Source organism: Bombyx mandarina, chromosome 05 (assembly GCF_030267445.1).
Source record: "Bombyx mandarina strain Sakado chromosome 05, ASM3026744v2".
NCBI lineage: Eukaryota > Metazoa > Arthropoda > Insecta > Lepidoptera > Bombycidae > Bombyx > Bombyx mandarina.
Window position 1 is genome coordinate 8,383,385 of NC_143212.1, and position 16,573 is coordinate 8,399,957.

The following is a 16,573-nucleotide window of genomic DNA, read 5'->3' on the forward strand; positions in this document are numbered from 1 at the left end:
AATTAAATATGTTTCGGTGACGGTTGAATTATAATTCAACATTTATAAATTTTAAAACACCACACACCGAATACAAAATATGTGGAATAAGTTTAAACTAATAATGTAATATAGTCACAGCTCTTGACGGTAGGAGCACCCCTAAATCTCGCAAATTAAAAGGCGCGGTCGTCCCTAGAGACTCCTATTTTGGGTCTGTAAAGATTTGCAGAGGGTTCCGCCGAACCGTTCTCTCTAGTCGACATGTTACAATCGATCATTAATTACGTTTAGTCACATTTACACGCCACATGTTAACATAAATGTGCAATGTACAAGGGACGTACTATATTCTAACGTCAACTATTCTCTCTTACACTTAAAGACATAATTTCATTTTTACTGGTGGTAGGACCTCTTGTGAGTCCGCGCGGGTAGGTACCACCTCCCTACCTATTTCTGCCGTGAAGCAGTAATGCGTTTCGGTTTAAAGGGTGGGGCAGCCGTTGTAGCTATACTGAGATCTTAGAACTTATATCTCAAGGTGGGTGCGCGTTTACGTTGTAGATGTCCATGGGCTCCAGTAACCACTTAGCACCAGGTGGGCTGTGAGCTCGTCCAACCATCTAAGCAATAAAAAAAAAAGGAAAAAGGAAAGGCGTGTGGCACTCGGAGACTGCCGCGGTAAAGCTATTGCATAGCATTTTTATCAAATTATGCAATTATAAATCGACAATAATAATTTAATATTAAAACAACAATACAATAAGATCCGGCGAGAAACTCAGTGGGCTAACTTTCAATGAATCTGCTACATTGTGAGTATTCCATTTTGACCGCGCACTCACTAGAGGGCGCTACATGGGATAGAGACACGCCTTTGGATGCTAGTTCTAACTCTCATTCGCCCAGAATCAACGGTTTAGCTAGTTTATTTTTAATGCCACTCCAATCACGAATGAGTAGTAGGAGTAGTAATAAAATTCTTCGACTAAGCGATAGAAAATGGCACGCCCAACGCATTGTAATGTGATGTAATTTTCTATTTTACAATTCCGTTTGTCGCCGATAGATGGCGCTTGACGCAAAAGCTGAATCGCGCTATCGTTGTGTTACCCACGAAATGATATCACATATTTTGATAATACATAAATCGGTGTTTAGACTTCTTACTTTAAACACTATACAAGCGCAACGTGTGAATGTGTTGAACGTGAGCTACATGGTAGGCGTAGTGAGGGGTGGAAGGTTTTTTTCGTTACGGAATTTCACGATTCCGCTCTCAAGCCGCGCTCAAGGCCCGCGATAAAATCTATGCAATAGCTTAAAAAAAACATCTATAGATAAAACAAGTACTTTTCACGTAGCAAGTACTGCATGCTACTGTAACGCTAAGCATGTCTTCGGTCATTAAATTGTAACATTAATCTAATTTTGTAGTGAATAATAATGAACAATTACATAAAGTATTACAATGATATAATAAGCTATTTACCAAAGCTATTATTGCATTATTGTGTGTTACTAAAATAGAATTTAATTATTGAATAAATATGACCAAAACCCTAAAGAGAGACTGATCGAAGCTGTTCGTTGAATTTTATCACATATAATTTTACCGTTCACGCATTATCGTAACATGACGAGTATCACGTATAAATATTCGTAGCAATTAGTCTTAGTCATGTAGCACAGAATCCGTACAAGCACGAATAATAAGCACGTATTTACATTTGATCGTGGAAACATTGTTAGAGGCAGAACCCGAGCGTGCAGATAAGCATCTGCTGAGTGGTCCCCTTCTGTTTTCCAATCGACGCACGCTTCTGTGTTGCTATTAATTTCTGAGCCCTGTCACAAAGCTTGGACATAATGTGATTATATTTGCAAGTGAAATTGACAAAGGGCTATAATTTCATGCGATTCGTAATAAGAATCCTCGAGAAAGATCTTTTGCGTGTATTAGCTACACGCACCGATTTTGTAATTAAAATATGCGTATTCCAAAGGCCGATTCTAAGCGCGCGTCGGTATTCACTTCCTCAATTCCTACTTATTGAACAATTACTTGTGTATCATTGTCGAAATATTAAAGTTTAATCATTACATTGATAGCATATAACAATAGTACTTAAATGGTACTAACCGTTTTTGTAGACAGAGCTTAATGAGAAGTAGATAGATGGTAGGACGTCTTGTGAGTCTGCACGGGTAGGTACCACAACCCTTTTACCGTGAAGCAGCAATGCGTTTCGGTTTGAAGGGTGGGGCAACCGTTGTAGCTATACGAGATCTTAGAACTTATATCTTAAGGTGTGTGGCGCATTTACGTTGTAAATGTCTATGGGTTCCAGTAACCATTCTAACCAACCCATCTAAGCAATAAAAAAAAAGTTTCATAGGGCTTTCAACTCTAAACGAAGATAAACTATTTTCTTCATAAGCTCTCTCGATATCTCAATGCATCCACATACAAATACACATTCAGATATATCTTGGCACATGGAACAAGGTTAAACACTCAACAGGTCAACCGCAGATTGTGGCGTACTGAACCGAGGCCATCGACCTGTTTACTATTCAGGACCAACACCTTTAACAAGCTGTAATTCAAATGAAAGGAAACGGCCAACAGAAAATTGGTACCTTGACTTTCCACTGAGGACTAGGTAGGTACATCCCTAAAAATGTAAAGTAAGGGGAGACGTTAATAAAAATTCCTCACTGAAACAACAAATTAAACGAAGCCGAGCCACTCGAAAAGCCATAAGTACTCATCTCAATTGCTGCCGATAAGAAATCCAAGCCTTGGGAATGTATTCCAGGCACGTTTCGGCTCACGGTTTTTTCTCGCTGTGCTGCTGTGGCGTTTAAAACGAATTGACTCTTAAATTCTTCAGAATGAAATGTTGTCGGAGTTTTATTAAATCGAGTGTAACCATTCCTAACATTACGCAAATGGCGGGTCCTCCCCTACATCTGTCGCAGGGATGCACCCCCTTAATAAGTGTTAACGCTCGCCGGCTGCGACGAACACTCCGTCCCGGCTCAAGCTAAATCTCTACAAATTCTTGATACAAATTAATGCCGCAGGAGGACTATGCGAACGTCTCTTGTAATTTCATTTTGTAATACCACTGTGCCCTTACGAGCGAGAGAAAACATTATTACAATAGCTTCCGACATGCAATTCGCCATACGTGCTTAATAGTTGGCGGTTTGGTTTTGTATTCTAAGAAGTTACATTTGGTTGTTATAACTTAGTTGTACCTAAATTATATTATGCTTGATAAAAAGAAAAAAGTATTATATTTGTGCCAGGAAATTTTAATAAGTAAAAAAATAAAAGTTTTAATAAGTAAACATTTTGATGAATTGAATGCACATATGACAGCATAGTTTGCGGAGTTTGCAAGTAGGTGTCAATAATATACAAAATGATTTTTCACAAGTCGTGCCCCAAGCCTGTTTTTGTAATTCGGAGAGAATGGAACACGTTGAATTTGCACGGGATAAAGAGTTGCTTCCGTCACTCTTTGAGCCAAAAAACAACAGGCGATTTGTAGAACTGTCAATACATAATTATGTATATCACGAACAAGCAAACAGTCTAACGATCACGAGCAAGCAAACAGTCTATCGTGTTTATTATAGTAGACTAGCGGCCCGCTCCGGTTCCGCTTGGATCTTTAACAAAAAATTTAACGATATTTGACGTTGTTTTATTTTTTTTAATAAAATAACACTTATTGTGGCATAATTATAATAGTTAGACACTTTTTGTAAATAATCGTGTGTTCTACAAAGTCGTAGTACATTATTTTATTCTATCATCAATAGTTTTCGCAGGGCACGCGATGTCAAGAATATTTTAGGTAATTTTTATTTTTTTACACCTTGGGTTACATTATTGGAGCTTAAGTAAGGATCCCTAATTTTTTTCAAAAAAGATTTTTTTTTTTTTTTTTTTTTTATTGCCTTTGTAGGCAGACGGGCATACGGCCCACCTGATGGTGAGTGGTTACCGTTGCCCATGGACTTCAGCAATGCCAGGAGCAGAGCCAAGCCGCTGCCTACATCATTATAAGCCTATGTCCCTCGGGAATAGTGTAGCTTCCAAACAGTGAAAGAATTTTTCAAATCGGTTCAGTAGTTTCGGAGCCTATTCAATACAAACAAACAAACAAATCTTTCGTCTTTATAATATTACTAGCGACCCGCCCTCGCTTCGCTTCGGAAACATTAAAACACACATGAAACCAAAAAAATTAAATAAAAAAAATTTAAAAAAAGTAGCCTATGTTCATCAGGGTCAATGTCGGCTTCTAATGGAAAAAGAATTTTTCAAATCGGTCCAGTAGTTTCGGAGCCTATTCGAAACAAACAAACAAACAAATCTTTCCTCTTTATAATATTAGTATAGATATACCTATAGATATAGATATACTATATATAATATAGATGTACGAAAAAGGTGGTCAAAGCAGTAAGGGAAAGAATTCGAAGAAATCCTGTCCGAAAGCAAAAGATTTTATATCGGGAGATGAAGATAACACCTAGAACCATGTCGCGTATTTTAAAAGATGACTTAGGACTTGCAGCCTATAAGAGACGTACTGGTCATTTCTTAACTGATAATTTAAAAGAGAATAGGGTGGTAAAATCGAAACAACTACTGAAGCGGTACGCAAAGGGAAGTCATAGAAAATTTTTGTTTACGGATGAGAAAATTTTTACAATTGAGCAACATTTTAACAAACAAAATGACCGTATTTATGCTCAAAGCTCTAAGGAAGCTTCCCAATTAGTCGACAGAGTGCAACGTGGGCACTATCCGACTTCAGTGATGGTTTGGTGGGGTATTAGCTATGAAGGAGTGACTGAGCCATACTTTTGTGAAAAAGGTATCAAAATATCGGCACAAGTGTATCAAGATACCATTCTTGCGAAGGTAATGAAGCCCCTTAACAACACCATGTTCAATAATCAAGAATGGTCCTTCCAGCAAGACTCGGCGCCAGGTTATAAGCTCGGTCTACGCAGTCTTGGTTGGAAACGAACGTTTCGGACTTCACCAGAGCTGAAGACTGGCCGTCGTCAGTCCCGACCTTAATCCGCTGGATTATGATTTATGGTCAGTTTTAGAGAGTACGGCTTGCTCTAAACGCCATGATAACGCTTTCGTCCAGCTCCGACCCCTGTGAGGAGGCAGTCGCTTCCCGGTAATGATCACGGGGCGACCTGAAGGGGTTAAAGCTGCGCCGCACACTACCGTCACTCTAGCGCGCTGGCACCAGGTGGATGGGACGACGCGTTGGCGGCCACAGCCTGCTATGTAGTCCGCATTATCGTCATCGCTGTCGTTGCCGAACATACTGTGGAAGAGCAATCCGGTCGGCCGCGTATCGCGTTCCGAACCGGCAGGCAGGTTCTGACCCAGTGGGGTATCCCTGAACACTAGCGGCCTGGGCAGCCTGGTAAGGCCGTCGTACCGTGGAGGCCGGCGTCGTTGGTTATCGACTATCGCTTCGACGACCCGTCGGTCGAGTATCCTCGGGGTGGCGCCGCAAGTTTGGTTGTAGTGTTGACCGCGGGAATTCCCCTACTCTGACCGGGTTCTGACCCCGGACGGAGATCAGACGTCGGGTGTAAGAGTGCAGAGGAGTCGTTTAGTGCGATAGGGCCCTAAAACTCATTGGTCCCGCGGTCTGCTCCCAATATCTGCAGATCATCAAGTTTAAGTCGTCGTGGCCTAAAGGATAAGAAGCCCGGTGCATTCGTATATAGCGATGCAACGGTTTCGAATCCCGCAGGCGAGTACCAATATTTCTAATGAAATACGTACTTAACCATTGTTCACGATTGACTTCCACGGTGAAGGAATAACATCGTGTAATAAAAATCAAACCCGCAAAATTTTAATTTGCGGGTTTGATTACTGGTGGTAGGACCACTTGTGATTCCGCGCGGGTAGGTACCACCACCCTGCCTATTCCTACCGTGAAGCAGTAATGCGTTTCGGTTTGAAGGGTGGGGCAGCCGTTGTAACTATACTGAGACCTTAGAACTTACATCTCAAGGTATGTGGCGCATTTACGTTGTAGATGTCTATGGGCTCCAGTAACCACTTAACACCAGGAGGGCTTTGAGCTCGTCCACACATCTAGGCAAAAAAAAAAAATACCCCGCGTGCCCCTATGCGCGGGGGCTTCGTGAGAGGTTCACTCATCGGCCCCAGTTCACCTTCATCGTGCGTGTTACATCACATATTTTAATGCCTATGATACAGCTTACAAAATCTCATTAAGACATCTCTGAGCATTGATTTAACAAAACTTCGATTTTGCGTGCGTCAAGTGTATTTTGATTATAATTATTTATTTACTATCTCACTTTTCGAAAACTTTACAGTTTTTGTAGACGTAGACAAATTTCAATTCGTAAATTAATACACTTTACTATAACGAAGTAATGAAAAAATTATACTATTAAAAATCACTTATTTTTCAGACCATTAACCCTGAACAATAATAACCCGGTACCGAAATGGGTGAGAGTAAAATATATGTCGAGCCAAATAGTTCGGAACTGGTATCATCGTTGCAAATGTAAATGAACAATTAAACCGCTCGCCGTAGCCAGGGACAATGATGATAATTATTTTAGTTTGGTGTCGGCGCGACTGTCAGTTGACGCCGCCGCCCAGCCGCCCGTTGGAATGTTCCTCGGACCCCTATTTTCGCCATTAAACAGCGACACTTCTGGTGTTCGTAAATTATTATCAACCAGTGCTTTCATTACTCGGTTCTGTAACAAAGGAACTCTGCCGAACGTACTGATTCAACTTCGATTCCAGTGAGCCACCACTTCTATTGTTCGACGGCAAAACTCGTGGCTCATATTAAGCTCTGAGGTGAAATTTTGATTAATTTGTTACAGAGTTCAAGTGATAGATCTACTCGTAAATTTAATATAGCATATTTTAGTACTGTACGAATACAATGACTTAGTTACACATAAAACCGAACGCTACTAATCAAACATGAATTAAACGCTTTGTAATTCAAGATAGTAAGTACATCGACTCATTGAAATTCTGCTAAATTATTGGGATGTTGGTGTCGACAATAAACACCCTGTCTCTTTACTTGGGTTTCGCAAAAGGCAACTAAGGGATTCACCGGAGAGTAGTATCAGCATTTTATAAGTATTAAACCAGCAAACTGCAATCGCTAACGGCTATTCCCTGGTGATAGGGCGCATTATAAGCCTGCATTATTCCATCGTCCTTCACGTTTCCACCTCAAAGTATGTTTTCCAATTTTAAGTATGAGACAGCCGTTATAAAATACAGTTAAGACTCAAACCTCATGTCATCTAGTTTCTTAACACCAGTTACACTTTCGTTTGCCCCTCTATGGTGACAAGTAAATAAAAAGATCGAGATATACTAAGCTGTGGTACTAAACTAAACATTATAGCAAATATCAGTTTGCCTTCATTTCAACGAGTATGAAACACATTCGACAGAAAGGGAATGCTTTCAACTCCAGTAATTCAGTTAAACGAGTAATTTATGACCGGCAAAATTAGTGACATTCTACGTCTGGCTATTTCATGCAGGGAAACTCGACATAAATGCGATTTGATGTTGCGTTCATTGCGATGTTGGAAATATCAATGATACGTACATTCGTTGTTGGCATGCTGGCTCTCAGTACATTCGATAAGAATAAATTAAATTTCCATTTTAAAATCATGATCGACATAAAAAAAATAGGATTTTTACCGACGTAATTGCCGTTTAGCATAAAGAAACTTAAGGTTATGAGATTCATATATTAGATCAAAATTTCTATATTGGAAGCGTACAAACTAATATCAAGTCGTGCGTTCCTTTAGTTTTCACTCCGTAGATGTTATTAATGTTGGCATTGCTACCGCGACGAAACACGTATTCCGTAACTAATCGTATTTTTATCGTGTCCATATTTATGAAAACACAAATAAAGTGAAAACAGAACACAAATAATTGAATTTGAAAATATCATTCCATATTTTTATAAATAAAATTCATTTCAATTTAGAATTTATTATCAGCCATAAATAAATTAAGTTTCAAATTTGAGGGTTAATTATCCTATTATTATCCTTAAAATAATGCATAAATTTAGGATGTGATCGAAAATAAATCAAAACTAGTTTTCCTTAAAATAAATGGTATATAATAAAGTGTAAACGTTAAAATAATAGGACCACGTACTAGTCGGCTCCTGCACCGCCATGGGTGCCACACCTGTATATTTTAATATGTCTTTCTTCAAACAAGGTTCAAACCTCAAAATTAACCTTTTAATAGGGCACGGTAGTGTTTCTGGAATTGCTGATGTCCATGAGCGACGACGAACAGTAACCATTGTATGCTCATTCGTATAAGGCAATAAAAAGACTAGATTAATTACTTTGACTAGATTAATTAATTACTTAGTTTACAATTTTTCTAATGAAAGACGTACTCAACAAACGTTCACGATTGACTTCCACGGTGAAGGAATAACATCGTGTAATAAAAATCAGTAGGTAGGTAGGACCTCATGTGAGTCCGCACGGGTAGGTACCACCACCCTGCCTATTTCTACCGTGAAGCAGTAATGCGTTTCAAGCTTATGCCGCAACAGAATAATGCATTCTGTTACGGCATAAGCTTGTCGATAAAATTGTCTTCGTCCACTCAAAATTATCTTTTTCATTTAATTTCACACTTCTAATTACAAATAACAAGCAGCATAGTTATTCTATTTAATCACATACTTGTTGAAGTCAACGTAAATTTTAACTTTTTGTCTTATACGGCTTCAACGGTTTAAGACATAATATTCATTATAAAAGATCGGTTGATAGAATGTACGTGTTTTTGGTTTTGTTGTACCTTTTAATACTTTAAACATTTTAAGTATCTATTATAGAATCTGTTGAGAATTCTTAATACGGTTAAAAAGTAAAAAAATATAAATCAAACTTTTATTTTTGTGTACGAATGCTACGTTGTTTTTAATGTACATAATAAGTAGGTGTTGTTCTGTTTAGTCACCGCCCATTGAACAAACCTCACGAAATGAAATGATTTTCCGGGAAACCCGAAATTCGGCACATACATAGACAGACGGCAATTCACGTATTTCATTTTCCTTGTAAGTAAAAATCCTTGGGACGCTTGAAGAACTACGCGCCCTAAAAATTTAACATAGCCATTATTAATATTAATATTTAGGAATGGCACTCCATACAATTTAAATTCTAAAATACATACATTATTAATAATTATTAAATATAAATATTAAATACATTTTAATGGATATAACAATTAAAAAGATTTATCTGAAACCTATTTTTGAACTAGTTTTATTCAGCTAAGTTGTAATGAATTTTTACTATTTATTTAATACTAGCGACCCGCCCTCGCTTCGCTTCGAAAACATTAATTTTTATTATTGACTAGCAACCCGCCCTCGCTTCGCTTCGGAAACATTAAATTTTATTATTGATAGCTGAGTCCCGCGATATTGCCCGTGGTTATTGTCGTACCGCGGATGAAGCCGCGGGGCGAAGCTAGTTTAAAAAAAGTAGCCTAAGTTACTCCTTATATCATCAGCTACCTATCAGTGAAAGTCCCGTCAAAATCGTTCCAGCCGTTCCAGAGATTAGCCGGAACAAACAGACACACAGACAGACAGACAGACAAAAATTGTAAACAATGTTATTTTGGTGTATGTACCGTGTATATATTCATATGCATGTAGTAAAAAGAGGCTATTTCATTATTACAAACAGACACTCCAATTTTATTTATATGTATAGATAAAAATTTAAATACTACCGTCATTGTTTAAGGTTAGACTTTATTGGGGCCGAACGAACACAATTAATAATTATCTATTATGTTCGGATATTAATCAGAAGACTCGAATCTCTAGTCCCGATATCATTTTCTATCGTTTGAGATGTGGTCACGGTCTGCCGGTTCTAAATGATTACCAAAGTCCATAACTAAATATTAGCAATCTTGGAAAAAATGACGGGTAACTCATCTTACAAACCAAAAGGTATGATTTTTTTTATTGCGCTTGTAGGCAGACGATCATACGGCCCACCTGATGGTGAGCAGTTACCGTCACCCATGGACTTCAGCAATGCCAGGGGCAGAGCCAAGGCTCTGCCTACCGCTTCATACTCTCCACAAGCCTCGTTTGAAGAAGGACATGTCATAGCGCTCAGGAAACACTGTGGATGGAAGCTCATTCCATATCCGGTTGGTACGTAGCAAAAAAGATCTCTGGAAACGCACTGGATGACCGCAGTGGCTCCAAGTAGTATGGATGAACTTTACTCGGGTGGCGGGCGGTACGATGGTAAAAACGAGATGACGGTATCATCTCGAATAATTGGAATGGGATTATCGACAATCCGAAAGGCCCTCTTCTGCAAGGAGTCAAATAGAAGAAGCTGGTATTTGGGAGCCCCGGCTCAGAGATGGGAGCAGTACTCCACGCGAGGCTGGACTTGTGCTTTATAAAGCTAGTCTTTGTCTAGGCGTGAAGTACCGCTTCACTCTGTTGAGGACTCCCAGCATTTTAGACACCAACTTGGCTTTGCCTTCCAAATGACTCCAATGAACCAAGTTCAATTCACCCCATTCGAAGACTGGCCCCAGAGAGTTCTCCGCTTCAGACACAAGTTTTGCTCGTCTTTCTTGCACCACGCTCCGAGAGAGACTCTGATGGCCGATATATCGCGCATCCCCCGTGCTATCATCCGCATAGCAATGCATGCCGTCAATAGACAGCATGTCATTGATATACAGGATGAAAAGCGTGGGTGAGAGGACTAAACCTTGTGGAACGCCAGCGTTAATGGTCATGGTATCAGAGCAGTCACCGTCTACAACGACCGTGATGCTCCACCCATCCAAAAAGCTAGCGATCCACTTGCAGAGACCATTGGGGATTCCGTAAGATGGTAGCTTGCCAGACCCTGTCGAAGGCCTTCGTGATATCAAGGCTCACAGCAAGAGCCTCGCCCCTGCTCTTCAAACATTCAGCCCACCTGTGAGTAAGGTATACAAGAAGATCGCCAGCTGAGCGACCGTGAAGGAAACCGTACTGTCGGTCACTGATTAGCTGGCGATCCTCAAGATACTTCAGGAGTTGTATATTTATTATTCGCTCCATCACATTGCAAAGCAAGGAAGTTATCGCGAGAGGCCTATAGCTCAATGGGTCCGACCGGTCACCCTTCTTGGGGATAGGGCGGACGTGGGCGGTCTTCCATGAAGACGGAACCCTGTTTGTGCAATAAGGGAGGCAATACAAACACAGTAGCGCAGGCGTCAGGTCAGGGGCGCACGTTTTCAGAACCCCTGCGAGGATGCCGTCTGGCCCACTCCAGTTATGGACGTTCAAGAGTCGGAGATCCCGCCTGACTGCACACTGATTGGATAATTAGGTATTATGGTGATGCACACGGGTAAATCCAACTATCCTTTTTTCTTTCTGAGACGGGAGCGGAACCTCCTACGAGGTGCCCGCGCCGACGTGGCGCACGGGTCATGTAGGACCGGACGGTCCGCAGATGTTAGGAGCGAACCGTAAGCCCAAGAAGGTTATTTAGGACCTTATCCACTAAACGACTTCCCCACATTCTTACCTCAACGTCGGACCGCCCGACGCGAGAACCCGGACAGGTTAAGGTTAACACTGCAACCAGATACACGGCTTTTTTTTTTCGGGCCGGGGGCCGAACCTCCTACGAGGTCTCCGTGCATAAGGGGCGCGCGGGGTATGTGTTGTGGGCAGACCGCGGGCCCAAGGATTTTAGGGCCCACCCACTAAGCGACTCCCCTGCACTCTTACACCCGATGTCCAATCTCCGTCCGGGGTCAGAACTCGGTCAGAGTAGGGGGGTTCCTGCGGTCAACACTACAACCAGACACGTGGCGCCACCCCGAAGACGACCGACGGGTCGTCTAGGCGATAGTCGACGACCAACGACGTCGGTCTACGCGGTACGGTGGCCCTACCAGGCCGCCCGGGCGATGCCGCTGGTATTCCGGGATACCCCGCTGGGCAAGAACCAGCCTGCCGGGTCGGAACGCGATACACCGCCGATCGGGTTGCTCTCCAAAGTATGTTCAGCGGCGACAGCGACGACGAAAATGCGGACCGCGTCGCAGTCCGCAGCCGCCGACGCGGCGTCCCGTCCTCCTGGATACACGGCTTACCTCAAGAACGGATCGGTGCGGAGAGGAAAGAGCTCTCCCTCTCTCATTCCACCGCCTCCTCCTGCGATGGGCTCGCAGAACGCCCAGCATCGTCTTTTAGAACGGGTCGCTGCCAAGCATCGTAGCCACGATGGCCGGCAGCAACAGGGCCTCTACTATGACCGCTACGAGAGCGGCACGCTAAGTACTACCATCCTGCCCATCTCTTTTTTCATTGCCCATATAGGCAGATGAGCATATTAACCGCCGCTCAGGGACGTTAGCAATGCCAGTGGCAGAACCAAGCCGCTTCCATGATGCATTTGTACGTTCCAGTTTGAGGGTGTGAGAGCCGTTACAAAATAATTAACTATACTCGAGACCTTAGAACTTGTATCTCAAGGTGGGTGGCGCATTTACGTTGTGAATGTCTATGGGCTCCACTAACCACTTAACACCAGGTGGGCTGTGAGATCGTCCACCCATCTAAGCAATAAATAAAAAATCTGACTCTATGTCTGAATGTTGATAGTGTTATTTATTTTATTGTATTAAATATTTGTAAAAATAAAATATTTTTTCTGTGTAAATAAAACAGTTAAAAGTATTAAGTTAAATTAAATTATGAAAATTACGTTGAAAGATTCGTCTATACTAATATTATAAAGAGGAAAGATTTGTTTGTTTGTTTGTATTGAATAGGCTCCGAAACTACTGAACCGATTTGAAAAATTCTTTCACTGTTTGGAAGGTACACTATTCCCGAGTGACATCGGCTACAATACTTTTTGAAAAAAAATTAGAGATCCTTACTAAAACTCCAATAATGTAACCCAAGGTGTAAAAAATTTTCTTAAAATATTTTTTACATCGCGTGCCCTGCGAAAACTATTGATGATAGTATAAAATAAAGTACTACGACTCTGTAGAACACATTATTGTTTACAAAAAGTGTCCCGACAGCATATGTCTAACTATTATAACTATGCTGCAATAAGTGTTCTTTTATTTTAAAAAATTCAGTGGAATAGATTAAATATTGTTGTAAATATATTTTTCTATAGTGTAGTCTTGGTGAAATTTGTGATTATAGAAGTACCTATAATAAAATAGAAAAGAGTCTTTGAAAATAGAATCTTAATAGTGTACAAACTTATAATTTCAATTAATTATAGTCGAATTTCGACTACCGGGCGACCACTAATAAATGTAGATACGCTATAAAGCTAATAAAAACCGGTTACAATTAGTACCTCCATGCGGAATTTGAACTGAAAAAAAATCGTACTACTCGATGAGTACACTGGCGTCGCACCCGATGAATTCTGATGCTGTTATTTTCTACCTATTTTGAAATTTCCCCAATTGCCATGTTTTAAGCGTATCAGTTCATTGGTCACACTAACTATTTCTGTTAAGGAGAGTACTGTACCAATATAGTTGTGATTTCTGCATTTTTATCTTAGGTTTAACGCTGACATTGCTTTCGAGCTAAAGGTAATCTAGCTACCAAGGTAAGTAAGCTAGTAAAAAAAATTATAAGTCGATTATTTTCTAATTTATTTCTTTATTTTTAAAATAAATTTAATCCAAATCGATGATATAAACTTTTAGCGTGTCTAAGGAGAGTGAGATACTTGCTTTATTCTACTATATTGATGAACAGTATGTTGATACCCAATTCACGACGCTAATGATTAAGACTAAGGTAAATATTTACCATCGCTCATTAACAATAAGAAAACCACGCCGCCGCTTACTGCTGAGGACATTAGTTCTCATCATAGTCCAGCATCTTCTTCAAACGAAATTTGAATAATTTCAATGTTGTCATAGCGCTCGGGGAATACCGTGGTGGGAATCTCATTCTAGAACTCGATGTGACGTGGTAAAAATAATGCCTTAAAACGCACTGTCGATAAACGCAATACCTCCGGATGATATCGGCGAACTTTACTAGAGATTGATGGTTCGATGATAAACAAGAGATCGTGGCCTCACTTCAAATAATTCATCAGAAAAAACATAAGGTACAAAGCACCTCCTCAGCAACAAAGTCTCTCTGTAGACCCAAAAGTTCTAAGCCATTTCATAACTTCATTTTACAGGCAATGAACATGTTCACATGTGTCCACCGTTGGCAACCTATTAATAATTTATTAAAATACGTAATATAATGGTATAGGCGAAGATTGAATGTATGTAATAAAATAGTGATCCTATATTGTCATCATATTGAGTTTTCTCATTTTGGCGCCAATTAAAATGGAGTGGGGTGTTAAAGAAAACCGAATCGCTGTAGTTGCATTACACAAAGTAGGTATGGAGCCAAATGCAATTTTTAAAACTCTCCATACGCTTGGTATTAGTAAAATGTTTGTGTACCGGGCTATTAATAGGTGCAATGAGACCTCCTCTGTTTGTGACAGAAAAAGATCTGGCCGTCCACGTAGTGTTCGTACGAAAAAGGTGGTCAAAGCAGTAAGGGAAAGAATTCGAAGAAATCCTGTCCGGAAGCAAAAGTTTTTATCTCGGGAGATGAAGATAGCACCTAGAACCATGTCGCGTATTTTAAAAGATGACTTAGGACTTGCAGCCTATAAGAGACGTACTGGTCATTTCTTAACTGATAATTTAAAAGGGAATAGGGTGGTAAAATCGAAACAACTACTGAAGCGGTATGCAAAGGGAGGTCATAGAAATTTTTTGTTTACGGATGAGAAAATTTTTACAATTGAGCAACATTTTAACAAACATTTTTTTTTTATCGCCCTTGTAGGCAGACGAGCATACGGCCCACCTGATGGTGAGTGGTAACCGTCGCCCATGGACTTCAGCAATGACAGGGGCAGAGCCAAGGCGCTGCCTAAAATGACCGTATTTATGCTCAAAGCTCTAAGGAAGCTTCCCAATTAGTCGACAGAGTGCAACGTGGGCACTATCCGACTTCAGTGATGGTTTGGTGGGGTATTAGCTATGAGGGAGTGACTGAGCCATACTTTTGTGAAAAAGGTATCAAAAGATCGGCAAAAGTGTATCAAGATACCATTCTTGAGAAGGTAGTGAAGCCCCTTAATAACACCATGTTCAATAATCAAGAATGGTCCTTCCAGCAAGACTCGGTGCCAGGTCATAAAGCTCGGTCTACGCAGTCTTGGTTGGAAACGAACGTTTCGGACTTCATCATAGCTGAAGACTGGCCGTCGTCTAGTCCCGATCTTAATCCGCTGGATTATGATTTATGGTCAGTCTTAGAGAGTATGGCTTGCTCTAAACGCCATGATAATTTGGAGTCCCTAAAACAATCCGTACGATTGGCAGTAAAAAAAAATCCCATGGAAAGAGTGCGTGTTTCTATTGATAACTGGCCTCAACGTTTAAGGACTGTATTGCAGCCAATGGAGACCACTTCGAATAAGCTTTTTATACTTTAAATTGTTTTATATTTATGTATTAAAGTAACACACTGTAAAAGTAATAAATGTTATTTGCCATATATATTATTTTTTTTCCTTTGTAACAGTATTTATGGCCAGACTAAGTACATTCACCGTTGATGCATTCGATCAGATTTGAAGGACAAGGTAGATATAATTCTAAGGCAATTCTATAACAATACAGAAAAAGTTAGAACACTCTATCATGTATCTGATCCATTTGGGTAAATAAATTAAAATTTAAAACTAAACCTAAAAGGTAACTTCCGTTTATCACATTATGAAATATTTACGCATTTGAAAAATAGTAACAGATTCCCATTATCTTAATTCCTTGATAAATTAATAAAAATTTGTAATCTCTGTCAATTTTATATTAAGTAGGTTTGGACTAGACAAAATCAATAGATTTGGAAATGAAGCAACCAAACATAAAATCAAAGACTTGAATAAACTCTCAAATGGAAATTAAAAAACCACATGATGCTGGATGCCAGAAAAATTGTGAAAAAAATTTACGAATTTGTATCTTAATAAGAGGAAGATATCACTTTAAATAAGTAAACTGACAGTTGAAATCAAGCAAGAGCTAACAGTAAGTGGAGGAGGCGTGCGTGGCCACTTGAAAGTGCTTAGAGACAGATATTTGCCAAAAATTACACTTAGTCTAGAAAATCATGTATGTATAGAAACATTAACAAAATTTTAAAATCAAAGATGTGAATTTTTTTTTAATTATTTTATTGCTTAGGTGGTTGGACGAGCTCACAGCCCACCTGGTGTTATGTGGTTACTGGAGCCCATAGACATCTACAAAGTAAATGCGCCACCCACATTGAGATATAAGTTCTGAGGTCTCAGTATAGTTACAACGGCTGCCCCACCCTTCAAACCGAAACGC

General features: G+C 40.1%; 1 protein-coding gene across 1 annotated transcript in view; it reads right to left on the minus strand.

Annotated features, from left to right (window-relative positions):
* Positions 1-16,573, minus strand: part of LOC114249709 (lachesin) — a 103,930-nt gene that overhangs the window by 86,307 nt on the left and 1,050 nt on the right. The gene's annotated exons all lie outside the window — the stretch shown is intronic.